This window comes from Homarus americanus, unplaced genomic scaffold, assembly GCF_018991925.1.
Source record: "Homarus americanus isolate GMGI-L3 unplaced genomic scaffold, GMGI_Hamer_2.0 scaffold48016, whole genome shotgun sequence".
Lineage (NCBI taxonomy): Eukaryota > Metazoa > Arthropoda > Malacostraca > Decapoda > Nephropidae > Homarus > Homarus americanus.
In genome coordinates this window covers 2,515,776-2,528,174 of record NW_024755055.1, presented here as the reverse complement: position 1 = coordinate 2,528,174, position 12,399 = coordinate 2,515,776, and the positions used below count along the sequence as shown (strand labels likewise).

Below are 12,399 nucleotides of genomic sequence, written 5' to 3'. Positions count from 1 at the left end.
ATGTTTTTTTTTCTTTCTCCCTTTACTTGCAGGTACACGGGAACACACGTGGTGTTGTTTTAGTGTTTATTGAGCTTCAAAAGGTGATTTTTTCGACTGAGAGAGAGTAGTTATTCCTCATTGGTGAGTTGGTGTTTTGATGTTTGTTTGCAAACGTAAGCTCTGACATTGTCACACGACAATAGTCCATAGACACGACATCTGTGTCGAGAGCTATACGAGGACTGAATCTATTGTCGGTACTGACATTATTGTCGGTATCGACAAGAGGTCACAGTCTGAGCAAACAAACTTTAAAACATCAACTTAACTAAATGGAATAACTACTCTCTGTTTAGAAATCACCTTTGAAGGTCAAACACTCTTAAAAAAAAAAAAAAAAAAAAAGGAAGGGGTGGCCAGAGCCTATCTTAATAAGATAACAAATCCAAAAAAATCCCCGTTTTCCGTTCGACGCCAAGAAAATGGGAAACCAAAGAAAAGGGGAAACTAAAGAAAAAGGAAAACTAATGAAAATGGGAAACCCTTCCTCCGGTTTCTACATCATGCTTTTTTTCTTCTAAGTCCAAAACTGACTATGTTAACTTATGAAAAATAAAAACTTTAATTATATGCTTCCTTTTATTATACATTGAAAATATTTCTATGTACATGAAAAAAAAAACTAAGTCCACAAAAGATGGAAAATATTCCAAGTCCACAAACATAAGAAATATTTCTATCAACAAACAAAAAATTATTCTAAGTCCACAAAGGATAAGAAAATTTATAAATCCACAAACATTATATTTTTTTCTAAGTCAACAAACAAGAAAGTTTTCTAAGTCTACAAATATAAATTTTTTTTCTAAGTCAAAACAAGAATTTTTTCTAAGTCCACAAACATTATAAATTTTTTCTAAGTGAACAAACAGAAAATTATTCTAAGTCAACAAACATAGGACATTATTTTAAGTTGTAGGGGTATCGAGATATTAATGTTGTCTGTTGCTGGATTCCTGGTTGAATGAATTGTTAACAGCATGGAGCTTGCTGGAGGAGATGTTGCTTGTTCAGGAAAATGTGCAGAATGAGAGTTGGTTGGTGAGGAAGCTCAGAGAAGGACATGCTCGCTGGCGGGAGCGAGGACCGCCAGGCAGGCAAGAAGATGCGAGGGGCAGCCAGGCAGCGGCGGAGGAGGTGGTGTTGCTAGTTCAAGAAGAATGGTCTGACTGAATCTCAATGGAGAGACAGAACTTATATACCCCGCAGCAGCCGCCACGAGTCATGGTGGGAAAACCCGAGAAGTAGCCGGTGAATAGTTTCGTTGCTAAGATACGGTAACATCTGGTTGGTTGCTAGGGAAAGCAGCACATTGAAATGTGATGGCAGGTGGTGGGCTGCTATGCAGTTAGTTTGTAGGGGAGACATCCACTACAAAGTCAACAAACATAATAAATTTTTATAAGTCAACAAACATAAGAAACTTTTCAAAGTCAACAAAGGATAATAAATTATTCTAAGTCCACAAATATTATAAATATTTTCTAAGTCAACAAACATTATACATTTTTAAAACACCAAACAGAACATTTTTATAAGTCCACAAACATAAAAAAAATTATTCCAAGTCCACAAAGGATAAGAAATTTTTCAAAGTCCACAGGATAATAAGTTTTACAGTCCACAAAGATAAAAGTTATTTCAAGTCCACAAAGAATAAAAATATTACAAGTCCATTGAAGGAGAAAATAATTTCAAAGTCAACAAAACAAGAAATTATTCCAAGTCCAATAAAAGATATAAATTATTCTGAGTACACAAAGATATAAATTATTCTGGAATACACATATAAATTATTCGAGCACACAAAGAACATACATTTTACAAGTCCACAAACACTAGAAATTATTCCAAATACACAAACATTATAAATTATTCTAAATACACAAAGGACATAAAGTTTGACAAGTCCACAAAAGATGAAGAATATTCCATGTCCTTTGTGGACTTTGAATATTGTTTATCCTTTGTGGACTTATAAAACTTCAAGTCCACAAACAATACACAATTATTCCAAATACGCAAACATTATAAATTATTCTAAGTAGACAAAGGGTATAAATTTTTACAAATCCACAAACATAATACATTATTACAAGTACACAAACAATAAAGTTTTACAAGTCCACAAACAATATACAGTATTCAAAGTCCACAAAACAACACAACTATTCAAAGTCAACAAAGGATATACAATATTCTTCATCCTTTAGGACTTAGAATAATTATAACCATGGACTTACAATATTATTCATTTAGACTTATAAAACGAAATACCTAAACGATATAAATTATTCCAAGTACACAAAGGATATCAAGTTTACAACCACTAACATAATACATTTACAAGTACACAAACAATGAACAATATTCCAAGTCCACAAAGGATAGAAATTATTCTAAGTACACAAAGGATAAAGAATACTTCTATGTCCTTTTTGTACTTTAAAATATTCTATCCTTGTGGACTTGGAATATTATATTTTTGTTGGAATATTGTTCATCTTTATGGACTTATAAAACTAAATTCAAAGGATAGAAATTATTCCAAATACACAAACATTATAAATTATTCTAAATACACAAAGGACATAGAATATTCTTCATCCTTTGTGGACTTGTCAAACTTTATGTGTACTTAGAATAATTTATAATATTTGTGTACTTAGAATTTTATATCGCTTTGGTAGACTTATAAACTTCAGGTCACAAACAATACACAATTATTCCAAATGCATAAACATTATAAATTATTCTAAGTACAGAAAGGGGTTATAATTTTTACAAATCACAAACATAATACATTATTACAAGTCACAAACAATAAAAGTTTTACAAGTCCACAAACAATGAACAATATTTCAAGTCACAAAAGATATAAATTATTCAAAGTACACAAAGGATATACAATATTGTTCATCCTTTGTGGACTTATAAACACAAATTACTAAACGATATAAATTATTCCAAGTACACAAACATTATAAATTATTCTAAATACACAAGGACATAAATTTTACAAATCCACAACAATCAACAATAATCCAAGTCCAAAAGGGGCAACAAAAATTTTCAGTCACAAACATGATAAATTAATCAGGAGTCACAAAGAATATACATTATTCTAAATCACATACATTGAAAATTACTCAGTCCACAAAACATCAAAACTATTCCAAATCCACAAGATTAAAACTATTCAAAGTCCACAAAACATCAAAACTAGTCCAAGTCCACATAGATTAAACAATATTCAAAATTACACAGGACAAAGAAATTATTTTAGTCCCCAGACCGTCGGAACTATTCAGAGTCATGGACATTATAAATTAATCAAGCGATATGCATTATTCAAAGTCCACATACATTGAAAATTAGTCCAGAGTCCACAAACATTATAAATTAATCAAAGTCCACAAACAATATACAGTATTCAAAGTCCACAAAACAACACAACTATTCAAAGTCAACAAAGGATATACAATATTCTAAATCCTCAAAAACATCACAACTATTCCAAGTCCGCATACATTATAAAATATTCGCAGTCCACACGGGACGGAAATTATTTGAAATCCACAAAACTATTCAAAGTCCACAAACATAATAAATTAATCAAAGTCCACAAAGGATATACATTATTCTAAGTCCACAAAACATCACAACTATTCAAACTCCCAAAAACATCACAACTATTCAAACTACAAAAACATCACAACTATTCAAAGATCACAAACATGCTAAATTAATCAAAGCCCAAAGGATACACAGTATTCAAAGTCCTAAAGGATATACAGTATTCTAAGTCCACAAAACATCACAACTATTCCAAAGGGACAGAAAATATTTTAAGTCTGCAGGCGTCGAGATATTCAGTCATAGATTAAAAATTATTCGAGTCACAAGGACAGGAATTGTTGAAGTCCACAAAGCGCCAGAGCTATTCAAAGTTCACAAACATTATAAATTAATCAAACGATAAACATTATTCCAAGTCACGACATTGAAAATTAGTCGAGACCACAAACATTATAAATTAATCAAACAATATACATTATTCTAAAACCATAAAACAATCAAAAGTCCACAAAATATCAGAACTATTCAAAGTCCACAAACATTAGAAATTAATCAAAGTCACCAAAGGATATACAATATTCCAAGTCACAAAAACACCACAACTATTCAAAGTCCACAAAACATCACAACTATTCAAAATCCACAAAACCTCAAAACTATTCAAAGTCCACAGATTAAAAAATATTCAAAGACCACACGGGACGGAAATTATTTGAAGTCCACAAAACGTCAGAACTACTCAAAGTCTAAAACATAAAACTATTAAAAGTCCACAAAACATCACAACTATTCAAAGTCAACAAACATAATAAATTAATCAAAGTCCACATACATTGAAAAATTAGGCCAAGTCCACAAAACATCACAACTATTCAAAGCCACATAGATTAAAAAATCAAAAATCACAAATGATATACATTATTCCAAGTCTACAAAACATCAGAACTATTCAAAATCCACAAAACATCAAAACTAGTCCAAGTCACAAAACATCAAACTAGTCCAAATCACATAGATTAACAAATATTCAAACTCCACAAAGGATATACATTATTCAAGTTCACAAAACATCAGAACTTTCAAAGCCCAAAACACAATAAATTAATCAACATCTAAAGATATAGGCCTACATTATTCTAAGTCCACAGGATGATATTTGAAGTCAACAAAACATCACAACTATTCAAAGTCCACATAGATTAAAAAATATTCAAAGTCCACGGGATGAAAAAATATTCTCGGTCCGCGAAGCGTCGAACTATTCAAACTCCACAAAACGTCAACACTAGTCCAAGTCCACATAGATTAAAAAATATTCAAAGTCCACAAAGGATGACAAATATTTTAACTCAACAAAACATCAAAACTATTCAAGAGTCCACATACAGTGATTTCTGCTATAGCGCGTGTTTGGATAACGTGAATTTGTACTTAGCGATTTATGGTGGGAGCGATATTTGTATAAGGCAACATTTACTATATAGCGATTTTGGCACTATTTCTCCAATTTGTGGTACAGTATTAACTTTTGAATATAGTGAAAGAATATCAACAAGAAGTGTTCTGGTGATAAATTCCGGTGATGATCGTAAAAAAAAGGATATAATACTTGAAAGCTCGATTTTATCAACATCAATGATTTCATTATTAGATATGAATGTAACATTTATTTAGACTGTGTTGGGTTAACTAATTTTATTTCTGATTTTTCTATGATATTTTACAAATTTCAGCGTTATAGGACACATTAAAAATCCCACAGGACAGAAAATATTCGAGTCCAAAACATCACAACTATTCAAAGACCACAAAGATATACATTATTCTAAATCCACAAAAACATCTGTATTCCAAGTCCACATAGATTAAAAAAGATTCAAAGTCAACAGACAGAGGTTTTGAAGTCCACAACGTCACAACTATTCAAAAGTCCACACATTATAAATTAATCAAACAATATACATTATTCCAGAGTCCACATACATTGAAATTGGTCAAAGTTCACAAACATTATAAATTAATCAAAGGTCCACAGCGTCACAACTGTTCAAGTTCACAAACATATAAATTAATCAAGCGATATACATTATTCTAAAACCATAAAACAATAAAAGTCCACAAAATATCAGAACTATTCAAAGTCCACAAACATTAGAAATTAATCAAAGTCTACAAACAATATACATTATTCTAAGACCACAAAACATAAAACAATTAAAGGTCACAAAATATCAGAACTATTCAAAGTCCACAAAAACATCAACTATTCAAAGTCCAAAAGGATATACATTATTCCATGTCCACAAAACTCAAAAACTATTCAAGTCCACAAACATGATAAATTAATCAAAGCCCACAAAGAATATACATTATTCTAGACCACAAAACAGAACACTATTAAAGTCCACAAAATATCAGAACTATTAAGTCCACACACATTATAAGTTTCAAAATCAGCAAAGGATATACATTATCCCAAGTCCTAAACATCACAACTATTCAAAAGTCACAAACATTATGCATTAATCAAGGTCACAAAGGATATACATTATTCTAAGACCACAAAACAGAACACTAATAAAAGTCACACAATATCAAGAACTATTCAAAGGTCCACAGACATTATAAATTAATCAAAATCAGCAAAGGATATACATTATCCCAAGATCACAAAACATCACAACTATTCAAAGTCCTAACATTATGCATTAATCAAAGAGTCCACAAAGGATATACATTATCCCAAGTTCACAAACATCACAACTATTCAAGATCCACAAACATTGTGCATTAATCAAAGTCCAAAGGATATACATTATCCCAAGTCCACAAAACATCCAACTATTCAAAGTCCACAAACATTATACATTAATCAAAAGTCCACAAATGATATACTGTACATTATTCCAAGTCCTAAAAACATCAAAACAGTCAAAATCCACAAAACCTCAAAACTATTCAAGAGTCCACAAACATGATAAATTAATCAAAAGCCCACAAAGGATATACAGTATACTAAGTCCACAAACATAATATAATTAATCAAGAGTCACAAAGAATATACATTATTCTAAGATCACATACATTGAAATTAGTCCAAATCACAACACATCACAACTATTCAAAGTCCACAGGACAACAATTATTTAACTCACAAAACATCAGAACTATTCAACTCCACAAAACATCACAACTATTCAAGTCACAAAACATCAGAGCTATTCAAAGTCACAAACATGATAAATTAATCAAAAGTCCACAAAAAGATATACAGTATCACAAAAGGATGAAAAATATTTGAAGTCAACAAAACATCAGAACTATTCAAGCTCACAAAACATCTCACTTTATTCAATATCCACAAACATCACAACTATTCAATATCACATACATTACAAAATATTCAAAGTCACGGGATGAAAAATATTCGAGTCACACACGATATCAGAATTCGAGTCCACAAAACATCGACGACTATTCAAGTTCACAAACATATAAATTAATCAAAGTCTAAAATGATATACATTATTCCAAAATCATTACAAAGCGTGCATCGCACTACGCCTAAACAAATTAAATTCTCTTTACGGGGAATCCTGCTGCGCCGAAGAAAGTTTAAAATGTCGTCGCACCGCTTCAGTCAGCGTCGTCTTCTTCTCGTCGACAAGCGTCTTCCTTCGTGGGCAGGCGTCTTCTTCCCGTGTTCCCGGTTTTCCTGGCGCTCGAGCGTCGTCTTCGATCGGCGACTCCGGCAGTCTCTCGGGCGCCGGAGCGCCTTCGTCTCCACCGCATCTCGCTTCGTCTGCATGAAGCGGAACGATTACCGTAAATGCCTAGCTTATTTATCTAATATCTGAGGAGTATCCTACTTCCCAAACAAACTTCAATTAAAACATCAAAATTCATTGTTTCTACAGTATACCTCACCCCACACAAACATATCTACAGTATGTGCACTATTGCCATCTAAACCCATACACAACATACCCTGCAATTTACAAACTGCGGCCTTGCTCTTCGACTGCCCAGCGATTACGTGCGGGGGCGTTAATTCGGCGTCTTGTGATACCTAGCGGCGGCTAGGGCTAAATTCGTCTCCGGTCCGTGCCGCGCAGCAATGACGCGACCGTAGCAACGGGCGTGGACGTTCTTCGCTCGTGCGTGACGGAGACGACCCGACCGACGATCGCGATACTGCATTGCAATATATCCCCCACAATATACATACAATAACACCTACTTACAATACACAATAAAAATTAGGACAGAAATACATATACTTGCTACTACATTCTTAACCCTTACACCCGAGGTCACATTCCACGACGTCCGTCTATTCTCCCCGTTTTTTTATTAAGAGGGGGGTTGATCTCGTTTCTCGATTTATCCCCACGCGAAGGGTAGGGTACGTGCCGGTGGCGCCCTAACCCGTGGCTTGTGGGTTAAACTCCCATTTTTTAATAATACTTTTCATATTGTATCCAACACTTTTACACCACATATGAGACCTTCAATACTATACCTCTATGCTAAGTTAAGTACTCGCATTATAACGCTCGTAATATCGATCCCTCTACGGTCTACGCGTTTTCGACGGCACCCGAGTCTTGTCGTCCGTGACGTTTTCGTTTCTCGGTCGTCGTCTCTGCGTTCTACTCTTTTACTCGTACGTTCCCGTCTCGTTTCCTCCCTCTCGCCGGTCGGGACTTCCTTCCGTATCTCGTGCGAGTTCGCGGCGGACGGAGCGACCGCGTATTCCGTGATTACGCGTAGAAATGAACGGCGTCGACGTGCAATTTTCGACGTTCCGTGCGTCGTGAAGTGTATCCGACGTGATAGAATGTCACTTTATATTCCTAATTGAAGAAGAGAAACGGAATGTCTCCAATATTTTACGGACCAAAACGATTTCTTCAAATTACCGCATTCTCCCGGTCCGAAATACGGAATGAATCGAGTATAAAAATGCCAAATTTTCTCGCGGCGCGAACCGGTCCGCGGGAACGCCTCCGCCCGGCCTTGACACTCACACTTTATAAGTATACTCACATATTTTATAACAAACTCCAATATAAACTTATCAATTACTTATACTATTAACATCAACACTAATAACTGGTCACTTTGACTAAATATGTGTCGTGTAATCACAGAAAATGTTACAATATTAGTAAGGTGATCATCATATACTATAATACCTCTTAAATAAACACAAGTGAAATGAACTACAGGTGGTAGGAGGAAAACGTGGTATGTGGAGAGAGGGGTGGAAGGGAGGTAGGAGGTAGGTGGTAGGTGGTAAGTGGTGGTAAGTGGTAGTAGTAGTAGTAGTGGTGGTGGTGGTGGTGGTGGGAGGGACACAGGGAAGAAGTGGTATATGGAGAGAGGGATGGAAGGGTGTTAGATGCTAAGCGGTGGCAGGGAGAGACAGCTGGTATGTGAAGAGAGGGAGGGGTGGTATGTAGAGGGAGGAAGGGAAGAGTGGTAGGTGGAGAGAGGGAAGGCTGGTAGGTGGAAGGAGCAAGAGAGGGACTGGTGGTATAAGGACAGAGGCAGAGGTGGTAGATGGAGAGAAGGAAAAAGGAAGAGTAATAAGTGGAGGAAGGGAAGGAGAAGTGGTAGGTGGAGAGAAAGAAAGGTGTTAGCTGGAAGAAGGGAGAGTTAGTGGTATGTGAAGGGGTGATACGTGAAGCGAGGAAGGGGTGCTATGTGGAAGGAGAAAGGGGTGATATGTGGAGGGAGGTTCAGGTGGTAGGTGCAGGGAAGGAGGGATGGTATAGTCATCAAACCATCTTCTCAACTGCTGGATCACATCATCATAATCATCACCACCATTGTTTTGTGGGTCAACCGTCAGGCAACTTTTAACATTCTCGCTTATTGAAATACCGTACGTTACAAATACGCGTATAATGTGACCGTAAGCTAAAATATCTGTTCGTTGACCTTTGGTAATCCTTAAAATAGCATCCATAAAAATAGAAAAACACGTAGGTCGTTCTCCGCGGTCGTCTTGCGTCGGAGAGCGGCACTCGGCGGGTGCCGACCCGTCTCCGTACGGAACGTGCCGTCCCGGAAGCCGCTGCCGGCGGTGACGGTCGTTCGTCGCGTCCGCCTTCCGACGTCTCCCGGCTCGCGTGTAATGATTGATTGTTCGGACCAAAGCTTACAGCCCAGAATTATGTCAGATGTAACAGCAAGCACACTACAGTCCTCGTGGCACCACCACATTCCGGGTTGACACACCTCGGGTCGACCCTAGGGACTTGACCTCGTCCGCTAATGACTCGAGTTAGCCGGGTGACCTACAACCGCACCTAACCAAGACACCTGGGCAGGACGACACCTGCACACAGCCGTCCAGACCTGACACTAGGGAACCAGAATTCTCACCACCACTCGATCAGCTCTACCCGGCGTCATGACCTTAGTAATTCAAGGACCCGCTAATTAGCCAACACTCCTGTTGACCCAACAACCCGGTCAAGACACACCCAGTTCAGTAGGAGAGGTCACCCCCCCGGCTCGACCAATATATAGGGGCTGGAGCTCCTCTCACGCAGAGAGTGTCTGTAACCAGGAAGGGCCAGCTACCAGGTCCCCGAGTCCCGCTCGAGAGAAGCCCGCCACTAAGTGTAACGAAGTCTCAGCCCGGGTCCATCGACAGAGTGCTGTCAACTCCACGTGTAACAGTAAGTGCTGGCTGTGTAGTCTGTGGAAGTGCAGTGATCCCGAACCTCCCCAACGATCGACTTAGTGAAGTGCCCATTCTAATTGTGAGGTTAGGTTATACGAGAATACCATAGTCTATCATAAATTGTGTACGAACCCCCCTATTAATCCCCCCTATTGAACTAGTAAAATAAAGCTGTAACACGCATTGGTGTTTTATATACTACACTTGTACTGTGCCTGTGTTAATATACAGTGTTGACATCACACCCTCGAGACACGCTACCATTTCTTCTCGCTATAATACTCTACTACTATAAACTCCTAACTTACCTCTTCATGTGAGATTTTGTCTCATTACACGCGCTTCTGCGGACGACTGCCGCCGTTCCCCGAGGCGGCTTCTTCTGTGGATTAAGTTTGCAATGTGAATGCTGCCTGCATCTAATAATTATACTGCACTACATCTTTATAACCACTGCATAAAGTATTAAAAATCAATCGTAATGCCCTCGTGCAATGTCGCGTCGATCGATTTCGTCTGTGCGGCGCGTCGGCGACCGGAGAGTCGAGTGGAAGGAGGAGCGTCCCGGGCCGGCGGCGGAACCGGCGCGCGGTCGTAACCGGTCCGTCGATGGAGAGGGCAACGAACCGCACGCGACATTTTAAACGGACGGGCGGTTCTCCGGCGTCCGTGCGCGTGCTCCGCAATGGCCGAAACTTCGGCGGGACCGCATTCGCGGACAGACTCGAGACGGAGGCCGGCGACGGGCCGCCTTCGGCACGCCCGGGACTCCGTGCGTTCGCGGCTAAAACCGCCGCGACTATTTACCGAACGTAGACGCGCCGCGCCGGCCGGTGACGTCGCATGCCGTTACTTGAAGTGAATTGGCCTTATTTTAAATAACTAACCATAAATAAACACACATATTACAAACAAAAAAACACAAGTGAGAAACAATAGACTGTATGTATGTTGTGTTGTCAAAGTAACACAAACGGTCGAAACCGCAATTGCGTGTAAACGGGGCACGGAGTCGCGTCGGCGACCCGGTCGCATTTTTCGTGATGCCGTGGGGCAGCGGGGTCTACCGTTACGAGACGCGTCGTGCTTCCGATGTCTTCCCGGGCGATGGTATCTACCCGTTTGGTAGCTGCCTACTACCCACACAATTTTTAGTAATATTACTTTGATACGTCATAAATTAGACAAACGATGAAAATAAACATCAAATTTATTTACCGACGCGCTTCCCGTTGGCAGCCGTAAGAGAGGGAGATTGGGCTACTTTTATCCCGTCTCCGTGTCTCGAGTGGAAGGTGACGCCCTATATTTACCGATCGTAATACTAATCTCCCATAAATAATTCATTTAAAATTAATTTTTTTTACGCGCAATATTCGGTACGCGACTCCGATCGTAAAATGCCACGAACGACACGACGTGCGCAGTAAATGCGTAATCTTTTTCGCTCGAATCCCAATGAAACACCACAATTAGAACACAGTACCCGTTGTATAAACGGTCGGAACGCAGTCCCGCCGCCGATCGATCGTCTCTTGCGAAACGAGCTTATGAATTAAAGAAAATACTTGCACTGTGTTTAATATGTTACAGTATATTATAAATAAATAAATATAAAAATAAATCGGTAAATCCATTTCAAGTAAATGCAAAAATTTTACTCCACGCCGACATTAATTCCACTTGCCGGTAAATGGCAGACGCTCGAGTGACGTCGCCGGTGACGTTACTTCGAGTCAATTGGCCTTACTTTAAAAAACCGAGGATGGTTGGTAAAGGAATACTGGGTCCATAAGGTCCCAATGGTAAGTGTCACATTTGGGGTACCAGTCTCATGCAGCCTTATTTATAAATGAAAATTTTGGGGGTCGTCTCAAACGCCCGGTCGCCTCGTAGGCCGAGATGTGAGGCGATGCAATATTAACGATGTGAAATTTGTCTCGGCATGCCTTATCGTGGGTCAAAATAAGTACCGTATATATTGAGTGCATCCTAAGAAAGCGTCAATTTGCTACCCGAGTTTAACGATGGACAGACCGCGTGCTCGTGTTTAAAATGGTGAATGTACGTATCTTTATATA

The 12,399-nt window shown here is 38.4% G+C and overlaps 1 protein-coding gene across 1 annotated transcript in view; it reads right to left on the bottom strand.

Moving 5' to 3' along the window:
* Positions 1-10,626: 10,626 nt before the first annotated feature.
* LOC121856220 overlaps positions 10,627-12,399 on the bottom strand; it is a 34,641-nt gene continuing 32,868 nt past the window's right edge. The window contains exon 6 of the transcript XR_006086924.1: positions 10,627-10,700. The gene's annotated coding sequence lies outside the window, so the exon portion shown is untranslated. The remainder of the gene's footprint in view (positions 10,701-12,399) is intronic.